At 31.1% G+C, this 13,836-nt stretch overlaps 1 long non-coding RNA gene across 2 annotated transcripts; it reads left to right on the forward strand.

Annotated features, from left to right (window-relative positions):
- Positions 1-6,419: 6,419 nt before the first annotated feature.
- Positions 6,420-13,214, forward strand: LOC133175213 (uncharacterized). 2 transcript variants are annotated; one of them, XR_009719250.1, is made up of 5 exons: positions 6,420-6,594; positions 9,359-9,414; positions 10,145-10,230; positions 11,248-11,336; positions 12,441-13,214. It is a non-coding gene; the product is annotated as an uncharacterized LOC133175213 (long non-coding RNA). The 2 variants fall into 2 exon arrangements; XR_009719249.1 differs by lacking the exon at positions 9,359-9,414 and having other exon boundaries at positions 6,430-6,594.
- The last annotated feature ends 622 nt before the right edge of the window (positions 13,215-13,836 follow it).

The raw sequence follows: 13,836 nt of genomic DNA on the forward strand, positions 1-13,836 counted from the left end.
ATTGTAAAGAAATGTAAAAGGAAGTTCTTTAAGCTTGCTGCAATAAATGTGTAATTATAATCTTCAAATTGCTCTTTATGAACAAATTTTATTCATAGTATTTCAATTTCGAATTATATTTCCACGATTCTGCACAAAGTAAGTCCAAGAAATTACGAATCTGAATTATAGTTTTGTAAAGTACTTCCATGTGAATTGAAAATATATGGTCCGAGTACTGTGTACTTTGGTTTGTTTGTAAATACCTTATTTAAATATTTGATTGTTTTGGGTTTAAAATGAAATGACCATTATAAATCTATAATTTGATAAATAGAAATGAAAAGATTGTTGTGTTCTATCTTAATTTCTATCTTCTCGACAGAATTCGTTAACTTTTCAAAATATAACTGCTGGGAATAATACATTTATGAAAAAAAAGCAGTTTAAAAATCATCACTCATCTTAAGATTACCATCAAAAGTTGTAAACTATGCAAATCTCTCTCTGTCTTTCTCTCTCTCTCTCTCTCTCTCTCTCTCTCTCTCTCAATATGTTCTTGGAATACGATGGGCAATAATGGCTCTCCTTTGATTGCAGACTTGTTAATATATCTTTAAGATACATGGAAAGACTTAAACTCTTGTCTTGGAATTAGGTTCAGCCTTTCAACATCAATGTCGCTCAGCTACATTAAGGAAGACCCGAGTTACATTTATAAGCCACCGCACGGATAGTTTCATTGTGATTTAAAATTTAGAAAGCGGCAAAAATCTTAACTAACCACATGATGATGCGTAAATAACAACTTTCATTTATGTATTACATCAATTATTTCTAAAAGCATGTAAAATCACAACATTTGATAACAATTCTAAGGAGTTATTAGAAGCAAATCTTGTGTCATAAATGACGTAAATAACCTTGAATTGACACAGTACAAATGATCCAGAGGAGTCGATCCATTGGTTTAATAATTACAAAAATGCTGAAATGAATATTAAACCATCGCCAATGTTTAAATCTAATCAATAAATTTAAAAGGAAATAATTTCTTAATTGGATTTGTGGCCTAAGTTTTTGAGGCTACCCACCTTTTTTGTGTGCAGGCAATTTATTGATGTTACTATTTTTACATATGTGTTTACAGTAGGGGGTCTGTCATGTATTTTTTGTACATGTGTTGCATAACATCTCTAGTCCTTTAGCCCCCTATCTGTTGTTTTGTGTAGATATCTATTTTCATATGTAGTATTATAGGGGGTCATGATTGTGTTCACCACCACATGTGTTATTACTAAAGTTACATGTTTATGTATGACCCCCTGTGTTGTATATATCTTTTCGTCATTTACAAAATAAATGACAGTATTCATTCTAATACATGTGTTCACATTTCACCTGCCTTGAGCAGAAAACGAGCTCAGTCTCCTTGGCAAGGTTATACAAACTAAGGAACATAAAATACTTTATTTAAAACAATTATGAATTTATCTAGTGCTATGGAGCTGCACAAAGAGAGAGAATGTAAAGAGCTAACACGATAAATGTATTCCTGATTAACCTCAAAAGTGCAAGGACATAGATTAGATTGTTTAAGATACAATATAAAATATCAATTGCTTATATCATCTACATTTTGAAAAGAAAACTCTTTATTAATATATATCTTTTTTTTCTCCAAAAACATGCGTATGCCCTTGCAATAGCGTCATTTTCTACATTCAGTTAAACAATTCTATTTTTATACCACTCACGTGACGCACAATTGAGACTTGCGATATAACTGGTACTGAGTACAGCACAAACCTATCCATTATGGATATCTCTATTACCTTTCCTACATATATTACTTTGTTACAAAGATTTTTTAAAATAATATGTATTCAGAATGTACTAAGATCGCATTTTCCTTTTTCTTCCTTAACATAGCTGAGCTAAAGACAAATTTTACAGATTTTATGGAAGCAAAGACATTCTTTGTAAATAAAACTATATGCATATGAGTTGTATTTTGATTGAAAAATGTATTTCATACCAATCGTTATACCAGTCCTTATCGTGTTGGACTGTTTGTCCCCGAGAGTCTCTATTGCCCAGCAGCTACATGTAAGTATTTCGGTTCTAGCTTGAAAATACTGATATATATTTAATGTTGTGATAAAATTTAGAAATGTATTTCAAAATGAAGGATTATCTCCCTTATGCATACCTCTGATCCTTCGATGTGTTTGGCTTCAGTCTTTGGCACCCCTATTTCAACTCTTCAAAGTTTTTTTTTTTTTTTTGCTTGCTTTCTTGCCAATTTTTACGACTTAAAATAGAACAGGTTTTTTCTACCTCCTCTTTTTCATTATTATAACCTTTCATAGTGTATGAAGATGAACATGTATATTATTTAATGTTGAAACAAACCGAAGAAATATTTAGGATATTAACAAATTTATTGTGTATATGTATTAACTTAACTTTGTATTATTGTAAAAGGTAGAAAATACAATTATACGTGGGTTGATCCAAATTTCATGCCTTAAATTTTGTGCCTTAAATTTCATTTAGTTCTGTAAAAAACTTTTTGAAATATTAAAAACGTAAACACAACTTTTTGTCTCATCTCTCGCTGCACGTCAATAATGTAACGACGCCTTTATGACGTTTCTCTTCGACACTCACATTGAATCTGAAGATACATTAGATTTACACAAAACAGAATGAATTTAGAAATAATATTTGGACAAAAATCAAATGATATTATTACTTCAACTTAAAACAAGACGGTTTATATCAAAATGGAAGTAAAGATTATTGGAAAGAAGCACGTGAAAGGTTAAAGAGAAATGCAGATGAACTGAAAATGAGTGCTGAAAACTTCAAGCATGTAACAACGTCCGAAACATTCTTGTCGCGCGGCGATAGACAAATCTAGAGTTGTGTTTATCTAACTATTTTAAAAAGTATTTAATATAATTAATTGATTTTTTTCAAAAAATCAAAATAGATAGGGACAGGGATAGTATGTCAAATTTTGTTAATAACATCTAATCATTAAAGATTTTATGACAGTTGTGACATTACTTTGGATCAACCCTGGTATAATAATTTTGTTTCACTTGATTTTTACTCTTTTTAATTTCTTTTTTCTATGTAATTAGCTGAATAAAGACACTTTCATGATATTAATTCCAAGTTGTCTAATTGTTATCTTGTCTATTTTGAACCTTTTCTATTTTTGGCTAACAAAAAGGACCAACTTAAAAAAAATCGCAAAAATATAATACATCATAAATGTTTGGTAGATGATATTCAGATTTGCTAAAATACATATTTATTTCCATTTTCAGGAAGACATGACCAATAAATGCTGAACTTTCAGTATTGGCAACTAAAAAGATATTTGCTTAAGGCTTCTTTATAATTACTTTTGATATTGAAACCAATTATATCATATAAAGGTGAAAATACTATGTTTATCTTTTTTTTTCATTTTCAACATAGAAAAATGTGTAAAGACAACGAGGTATTGGTGAACAAAAATCAGTGCTTAATTTGTAATAAAAATGCGCAGATCAACGTTTATTTAATTTGTCGTAAATTGTATGACTTGATAACAAACAAATAAATATATTGTATATTTCAATTTAATTTATTGAAGTTCTAGGGAAAGATAATTCTAACTGCATGAAATACCAAGGAAAGAAACCTCTTTACTGTGCGATGATTAGAGGGTCCAAAAGACTCATTGTTCCATAAAGGATAAAACCATTGTATAAGCACATCTACATTGTTTAGTCTGTTTATGACCGGTCAGCAGGAGATGCTCACTCCTCCATGGCACCTGATCCCACCTCTAAATTTTGAGGTCCATGTTTTCTCTGCACCTCATTTGTATCGTTTCATTAGACTTTCGATATTGAATACTGTTCGTTATCTTTATATTTCATCACATCAATCAAGTTCGAAAAGTTCACAACAGGAGTAATAGTTTGTGTGACAAATGTACGTAATTAAGAAAAAGATTTCGTTTTTTTTTTTTTTTTTTTTTTTTTTTTTTTTTTTTTTTTTAAATCACTTGTACCTTCCTCGTGTTATGTATCAGAACGCTTAGTCAATGATAAAACATAACTATTCATTGATTGAATTTGGATTGTACATGATTCCTCATAAATAACTCTCTTTCTTTTCATCACTTGGCTGTACTCATCTGAGGAACCATCTTCGACTACCACATTAATTTTGTTTTCTCGAAGTTAAATTGATCGAATGTTGTCCAATTTGATTTCTTTTCAGATACTCTTGCTTATTTTTATCACTTTCATAATGTAAACTTTTATTTTCTTCAATCTCAGAAATTTTGTTGAATGGTGTTATGCCAATAGCACTACTGGAAAGTTCATTGTAATTTGTCATATTTTTTGGTCTTGTTCCAAGAGGTGTAAGTTTGCCATGTTCTGATGACGTTAAATCTTTAAGGCTTTCTATTTTATCCTTCATTGCTACAACTACTATTGAATCTCTGTGACAGGTCGCTTCATTTTGTAGACGGACGACTCTGTCACAGATATTCCTCTTGCTTGTCTCTAGCATTCTCATTTCCATGTCTTCTGAAGAATAAAGTAATTTCAAAGTTAAGACTTAGGGTAAAACATTGTGCAAAGACAAACCATTGATTATTTCGAATTATGAATAAAAGTGAATTCTTAGCAAGACAAATAATTTGTGATTTCACAGTAAAAAAAAAGGATATAGTTTTGGGATGAAGTAATTTTAGCGATTTTATGAAGTCAAGTAAGCTAGTAATACACTTTTCTAATTGCTAAAATTCTCCTTATATGGTACATTTTGACATTTTGACACCAGTCTCTGCTATAAAGACTTCATTGTCATCAACATCTTCATAAACAACAATGACAAATGAATGCTCTGGCACTGTGTCAAAAGTGTGTGATTTGGGATCTACATCAAAATCATTTTGGCCCGATTTACCATCTACATTCACTGCATGAAAAGTTGCGTTTAATATAATTTAATAAATTTGTTTACTTAATTAAATTTCTTGTTTTGAATTTAATTTATGTATAACGTTACATTATATATAAAATATATTGTGATATAATTTACTACATTTTTCAAATAAGTATAATCAGATTTAATGCAAAAAACATCGAGAATAATATAGTTTAATAGAAGAAATTATACGTTTCGTTTAAGAAAATCGACATGTAAAAGTAAATCCGCTTATACTTTAAGTTTAAGTATGTTTTTGGTATTTTATATATGTGATAAATAATGTGTCAATAATTTTTTTTATTTTATACAGAATAAATATTGTTTACATATTTATTATCGCAAAAAGACAAAAACATTTACATTAAAGCATCCTATATATATCGCTTTTGTTTGGCTTTTTATTAACTCTGAAATAATTTAATATTGACAATGTATATTATTAGTACGGTAGTACTAGATCTAGATTTGTCGAAAAAAAATGTATTATGAGACTGGATCAAATTGTTCTGTTTACTTTGATGCTGTTTATTCTAAAACCTACTCGATCCCGGTTGGTAGCCAAAATTGTCCAGTTTCAAAGGATCATCTCTCTCTCTCTCTCTCTCTCTCTCTCTCTCTCTCTTTCTCTCTCAGCCTTTACTTAACGCATTGCATAAAATATTAATTCAATCAGATTTTGAACGTACAAAAATTAATTTGAGAATGACGCAAGACTTACTACTTATTCAAGTATTCTGGCGATAGACCACTGTCATCAAAAATATTGGTAGAACATACTTTAAAAACACATGAAACAGGTGCCCCACCCTGAAATTTTAACAATTTTATTATGAACCAAATGAATAAAGATATTTGAATTTTTTATATAACGTTTGATTCAGGAGAATATCATGAGAGAGAGAGAGAGAGAGAGAGAGAGAGAGAGAGAGAGAGAGATTTAATTCGAAAGAGATTTTACTTTATACTGAGATCGCTGCTGTATTTGCAAATATATCGAATTTTGTAAAAAATGGACTGTGCTACACTCTTAATAATCATAGATTGTTATTTACTATTGTATTTATCTATAAATGCTCATATATTTAAAATTCTTAAAGACGACTTAAATCTAATTTACTTAACATATCTAATTAAATATTAGGAAAAAAATCATCAATATGTCATGATCATATATATACACCTCAGGCTCAGTTTTTCTTTTTTTTATAATAGAGTTATCTGCCCTTCCAAAAAATTTAAATCAAAATCTTTTTTTTTTAATTTTCTTTCCTTTTAAAGTTTGAGAAATAATAATACAAAAAATCAAATAGGCCTATCTAATATAAAATGATTTTTCCCTCTACGCGCACGCTATACATAATTATAAATTAGCCAATCAAAATCAGGCAGCAGCATCGCAAATATTCCGAGTCCGCCAAACAGCAGCAAACATGTCGGACAGGCCAAGTATCGGAAATTAGTGAGGAGGATGAATCCTTATCATGCTCATGGAATAGTTTCGATTCACCAGAACCATCGGATTCATACGTCGATGAAATTATTGGGGAAAATGCAAGACATTTGAGAAAGGGAAGAAAAGGGCACCTCAACATGCTCAAGGTCAAGCAGGTAAACATACTGTTTAAGAAAAAAAAGATGGCGAAAAAGTCATTATTTACATGTACATCAACACTAGCTGCAAAATCTAGCTCGCTGGTCTGAAACAATTGGGATGTACGACCAGTCTCCGGTCTGTCAATATATATTTTTTCGGAGAGCTACAGTTCTGCAGCTACATCAACACTAAAAAACGTGCAACATGACCATGATGACCTTCAATATCTATAGATGACTCGTATATATATGTATGAACGTCACACTATGTTATATCCAACGTAACATATTGGGGCAATTTGAGACGAAAAATAAAACATTTTTAGCTGTATAACTATTCAATATGGTATGTCATAATAATCCTTTGGCTAAAACCTTCATAAAAATGACTGACATGTAAAAATGAGCATAATATGTCCGACGGTGAAACCGTTAGGGCGAGCGCAGTTCATTTTCTAAACCTCAACACATCTCAAATGTCGTTTTACATTGCTTATTACACTTTTATCGCGCGTTTACTGAGTATCGTACATAATTTTTTTTGTAAACCGTTATTGACGTACATATTCTCTAACGTTGCAGACTCCCAATGCATTGGTATCGAAATTCCTAACTTCTCGGATATTTCCGACAAAATTGGAAATACCCAAGTCGTTGAAGTGACAAAAATATGACGTCACATACAAAGTCATGTTTACCAGGGATGCAAGCGATAGTTTTGTGGGTAATTACGGCACATGGAAATTGAATTAATTCGTTATTGATTAATTTTATCAAGTAAGTTGTTGCTATGCTTATGCCACCATGTTGCTATGCACCGCAAAGGATTATTGGGAGTATGGAATATTTTCACATGGGACGATAAAAATTTCTTTGAACAATGTGCAGATTTCAACCCGAATTTCCTCCGTTCGTACACGTTGTCTATGGAGCTCGCTTTGTGAGCGGCGCTTTGCGCCGCCTCACTGCGCTCGCTATTAACGCACATGTCGGAGGAATAGCGCATGGAATTGTGCATAAACACTCACTGATAAAGGAAAAAGTATTCGCTGATTTCACATAAAATATGATAGATACAATAGATCAAGTGTAATTGTTATTTAATATTTTTTATCGTATTCTTGAACTTGACTGTACTAATTTCTCAGCATTTGATTTTTTGTAGTTTTTCTGCATGTAGAAAATGACATCACAATCGCATTTGTTTACTAACAGCTCACAGTTTCCCAAAAGTGAAGGAGTAAGGGGGTTTTATAGAGATACACAAATGTACTGTATTACTCAAATAGAATTAATGTGCAAAAGTTTTATTTCATTATTTCTATAGCTGAAATTAAAAGAATGCTAGAATTCATTACCAAACAAAACATTTTTTATAGGCCAAATAATTATACCCCGGCTAGGTCCCTTCAGAATGAGAGGGCAGTATAATACCGTTTTTGTCTGTCTGTCTGTGCATGCATGTTTTTGTCCATAACGAATTTCCGTCACAGTTCTCAGCAACTGCTAATTGCAGATGCTTTAAATTCTAATTCCTATATACAGCAAAACTCAAATTTAACAAACATAAATACAGATAGCGAACTTTTATTCATGTCCAGCAAAGTCCTTATATAAACCTATAGAAAATCGCTGTATGTAACGAACATGGCTATATATAACAAATTTATGGCTATAACGAGGTAATTTTAAGATATTTTAATGCATTTTTTTTCATTTAAGTATAACAAATATTTTTCATTACAAATTTCATTAAATATACATAAGGTTTTAAGATCATGATGAGGAGTTTGATGAAGATGCAGATGACACTACATTAGCATTGACAGGGATTTTTTTAGGGTCTCTCTGGGGCCGAAATTCGGCCCCATTCCCAATGCTGAAAAGTGCATGTTTTTCCCAAAATCATACCTAAAAATTCCCAATATGAAAAAAAGTATTAAGTTGTAAATTATTAAAATAATGACAAAAAGGTGTTTATGTTCTCTATGTGCGATGTACGAGCCATCCGAGGGCTTCCGAGAAGTTATTCAGAATACTACGGATGTTTGCATGCATACTTTTTAAAGCGGGATCGATGTTTAAAAATTAAAGTCGGGATTGTTATCTAAAAAATAAACGTGCATCATGTCAGGCTCTCCAGTTTGCCTAAGACGGTAATTTTCAAGCTGGGTTGAATCGCTTTTATTCTTATAAATTGGTCAAACAATACCGATTAACCACTCATCTGGAACAAACCCACTATCAAATGTTATTTTAAAGAACTTCTTACATAAAGGTAAAAAAGATGACAATGTATAAATATGTTCATTTACAATGTTATCATACCCTGCGGCTTTGCCATTTTTAAGCTTCTGAACTTCAAAAGCCGCTATTATTTAATATCACTAAAGTTGGTTTTAGCCAGCTTTATACTATAAAAAATAAGAAAAATGATTAAATATTTGACTTTTGCTTGTTTTTTCCTATTTATTTGTATGAACATATTTTTCCCAATTTCAACCAAATATTGCTATTTTTCCCAATCTTGACGGCCCCGGCCCCTGGAATCAAAGTGTAAAAAAATCCCTGCATTGTTAACTCAGAAATTTAATGGATCCTTTTATGATATTGTTCATGTTGACAATAAATTTGGGTTGTGGACACCCGAGTCATCAATAAATACTCCATATGTTTGTGATTCACCATGTATGTAAATCATATATATTTGCCACAATTAAAAAAATTGTTCTGGAAATAAAATCTTTATTTCATCGGTTCTATTTTTAATTTGTTACAGATGTATCCGGTAGCATGGATATGATTATGAAGCTAAAGGATGAATATATATGGCAGGTTTCATTATTTTCTGACATTTCAAATGCATTGGTTAGATAATATTTAAATGTTCAAATCTAAATATTATACACTAAATTCTTTAATTGTGCATCTAAGGAAGTGAAAAGGTTGTCTTGACAATTTTTGTAACTGAGGGTGATATCGAGTATATAACATACAATAGTTTGAAGTACTGTTAGCTGACTGTTTTATAACAAATTCGGTATAGGATTTCTTATGAATTCACTATATTAAACGTATAATGAATTAAGATTATAGCGAAGATCTTTCTTTGGTCCCTTGAAATTTGCTATGAAGAAGTTTTGCAGAATTGCTGTAATTGCAATATATGTATTTATGTTATTCCCATATACTTTGTAATAATGTATACTGTATACAAGTATTGTAACTAACTTCTGGAATACATTACTGGGATTCATTTTTGTTTAAATGTTATGTCAACTTCTTGTCAAATGATCATGATGATAGCACAGTTATTTTTAACTGACTTGTGTATTCACATCAAAAGGGGGGGGGGGGGGGGGGGTTATATCACTATTGAGCATTCATGATTGGCTCACAGATTTCTTGTTTTGTTAAAGCTACAATTATAATAAAGCAACATGTATTATGATAAAGCTAAATGATGTACTATCATTGTGTCTAGCTTCAAATGATTTCATTTAAAGGCATAATCAGGATGTTTTATTTGTAATTGATATGTTAATCTGTGAATGTATACTTTCAGACTGCTGCGCATGATGGATATCCCCATGACAATTCACAAAAGCTTGAATGGAAACTGAAATCTGATGGTGGAAACCAAACGTTGAAGTAAGAAAAAAATTAATAACATGTACTTTTAAGCTCACAAGAGCTGAAAGCTTAAGCGAGTTTTCCTGATCACATTTTGTCGTCTTCCATCTGTCTTTCTATCTAACCATAAAAAAAAAATAGTAAAATTTTCAAGGGGAGATGATTTAAATTTAATGAAAATGTCTTTCTATCTAACCATAAAAAAACTAGTAACATTTTCAAGGGGAGATGATTCAAATTTAATGAAAATGTATTGGCAATTTAAAAGAAAATCTTGAACCATTTATCCAGAAAAATTGAAACTTACGTTGAAGCATCCTCAATTAAAGTAGCTTTTAGTTTGTTTAAATCATCGTACCTTATTGTTTTCCATGATATGTGATTAAATATCTGTACATGTGTGTCAGACATAGTTGAACAGGATATCAGATGACCAAACTCTACTTGGCACCTTAAATATTGTGTATTGATATGAATACATATCATATGAAAATTGTACTATGACATGCTGATCACTCGAAAGTAGGGTGGGGCTACACTAAATCATATATTCTTGTTCCTTGCAATTGTCAGATCTTAAAAACACTACTTGTGTGGCATTTCAAGTGTTATAAAGATCTAGACATATGACCCCATGAGGTGCTCCTGACCCCCCCCCCCTTTTTTTTTTGTTTTGGTCAAAGTTATGGCCATGGTTGCCCAGGTGAGTGATGTGGCCTTTGGATCCTTTGTTGGTTTGAAGTATTTATTAAATTTTTACTGAAAGACAAGAGAAAATAAACAATCTACCAACAATTAAGCTATGATAGAGGTAGCCATCTAGTGGATAAGAAATGTTGATATAGAACATGCATATACCATTACTTGGTAATTTATTTTTGGATCACATTCAATTTCAAATGCTGGAATGATTATGTTAAAGGTAAACGTATTAGTTTATGGATTATGTAGAATATTTTCTGTGGAATGAAAGTTATAGTACTGTTCTTTAAATGGAATTCAGGTAATTTGATATGATGAGATCATGTGTTGCAGACCTTCATCAGATGGAAACAAAGAAATGACTGAACATGTATGCCAGTACGTCGTAGGCATCTATCTAGCTTGCTGAGCATTTGTTAGAGGTCAGTATAAAGCATATCTTTAATCTAGAATAAAAAATGTAAAGTTTATGTAATAATATTTAAATGTATGTTAAACATACTTCATTATTATATAGTCTATTTAAAGTCCTTACATAATCTATACAAGCGCAAACAGTTCATAACACTACATAATCACCGGATTTGAGGCCTTATTTACCAGAGGGTCAGTGCGCATGCAGCGGCATTGTGACATCACAATCAACACCTCAAACAACATTGTAAACAATGGTTGCAACGGCCGCAGCCAGCTGTGTATCTGAGCAGGAAAAATGTTATACATTAAACCTATCACAGGATTATATGGACATATTCCTCATAGCGTAACTTGGAAAGAAAAACACGGAAGTTACAAATTGTAATCTGAACATTTTTTTTCTATTTTCAATGACGGAAGTTCTTAAATGAAAATGGTGTCGTCATGCAGCCTTCAATATCTTATTTATTCAAATCTGGACTATATAACAAAACAATAATTATGGACTCTTATGGTGTTGAATATACATGTAGTTTTTTAATCACCAGAAAATATCAATATTGACCTCGGCTTCGTCTCGGTCAATATTGATATTTTTCTGGTGAGTGGTGAATAACAAACCACATTCAACACCAAAAGAGTCCATAATTGTATAATATTTAATACATCTGGTGAATGATGGTATCATTTATATAAAAATACTTTAATTTAATCATGTACTTTTTTATTTGATTTGGAAGTCAAAAATTCAAACATTGCTCATATGATGATAGTGGAAGAAAAGAATTGTTAACTTCTGAAAGAGATCAACCAAGTGCAAAATTCAAAAAGACTTGGACACAGAGCTCAAAATTTTTTATAATTATATTTTTTCATTGTTAATGTCTAGAATTAAATAAATGCAATGTTAATTTGCTCACAGTCAATAAAGGGTATATGTTACTCTAGCTGTGGGTTTACTTTACAACCTTGGATATTTGATATATGTGTGATTGTAATCTCAAGTTTTGAAAAAGAATCTTAATAATCATTTATTAAATAATGTATCTTACTAAAGATTTCAGACATTCTTAACTTTTGCTAATTTTTGCTGCAATGTCATATTTTAGGTGCAATACACATATACTTTCAATCCATACAAGACGAAGAAACGCCGATTGGAAAAGCTGATTCCATTAAAGCAAAGAATGGTGATGTACCAAAGAAAGTGGCGTTCTGATGAATGTTAAAAAGTATTCGAAGAACTAGACACCAAAAGTGCCACTCACAAATCAAAGCTGTCTAAAAGGCAGAGCATCAGAAGAATTAGGATAAATAAGGAATCCAAAAGAGACAAACCTGATGATGTAGCGATTGAACAGAAATGGGCTATTAGAGATCAAATATCTGAGTTGCTACTGTTTTGCATAATTGTGTTGCTTTTTTTACTTAACTTGAATTGACATATTCAAATGTTATATAAGAAAAATATACCTAGTGTTGTATTTTTGACAGTTAAAGTGTTTTCTGATGCTTGATTACAGATTAAAACTCGGTCATATTTTTTATTGTTTGAAGATCGATTCGCTTATTTTGTATAGTACACATGCACATACATTTTTAATCTTGATTTATGAATTACATTTATGTACAAGTTTGACTTAAATAATTAGTGTATGGACAATTATTGTGAAAAGAAGTAGGAGACAATGCAAGGGTAGTCTGAAAGAGCTTTGCTGGCAGTAAGTTGCAGATCTTGATACCCAAGTAAGAGAAAGGTGGTGTCTAAGACCGATCCTTTTGCTGTTGCTTGTGGGCGAGTGAGGCTTCTCTGTCAGTGGCTTAGTTTGTCTTAGATGTAAAAAATAGACTAAACAGACCAGATAAAGAGATTTCTGAGTAAATAGGGTAAATAGTGATTTTAATGTATATTATATTGCAAGAGTAAGAAATTAATTTGTTTCCTTTCATTTGAAGTAAAGAGTTTAAGACCAGAATTTTTTGCATTAAGTTTAAAGAGTAAGGCTAAAAAATTTTGTAACATGTACTTGTACATATGTTTATACAGGCCTTTTTATATGTACGTTTCGGAGCTTATTCTTGAAATTTTACAGCAAAGACTAGAAGATTATTTACTGAAAAAATCATTATCAAAATGTCTTACGTTCCAATGTAAAATTGATTTGATGAGGATATGCTATGTTTTAATCCACAAGTGATAAACCTGATGATGTAGCGATTGAACAGAAATGGGCTATTAGAGATAAATTATCAACTGTTACTTGTTTTGTGTAATTGTGATGCTTTTTCCTTAATTTGAATTCACATAACCATGATATAAAAGAAGTTTTCTTGATGGTGTATTTTTCACAGTCAACATAAAATGTTTACTGTACTCAGTTAATGATTAAAAAGCAGTTGTATTTTTTATTGTTTGCAGATCAACTGGCTTATTGTGTAGCACACATGCCAAACATTCTTAATCTCCGACTTATTTCCATGTTTTTACAAGTTTAACTTGAATAA

Source organism: Saccostrea echinata, unplaced genomic scaffold, assembly GCF_033153115.1.
Source record: "Saccostrea echinata isolate AGI-Se365-2 ecotype Australia unplaced genomic scaffold, CSIRO_AGI_Sech_v1 ptg000062l, whole genome shotgun sequence".
In the NCBI taxonomy this organism is placed as follows: Eukaryota; Metazoa; Mollusca; class Bivalvia; order Ostreida; family Ostreidae; genus Saccostrea; species Saccostrea echinata.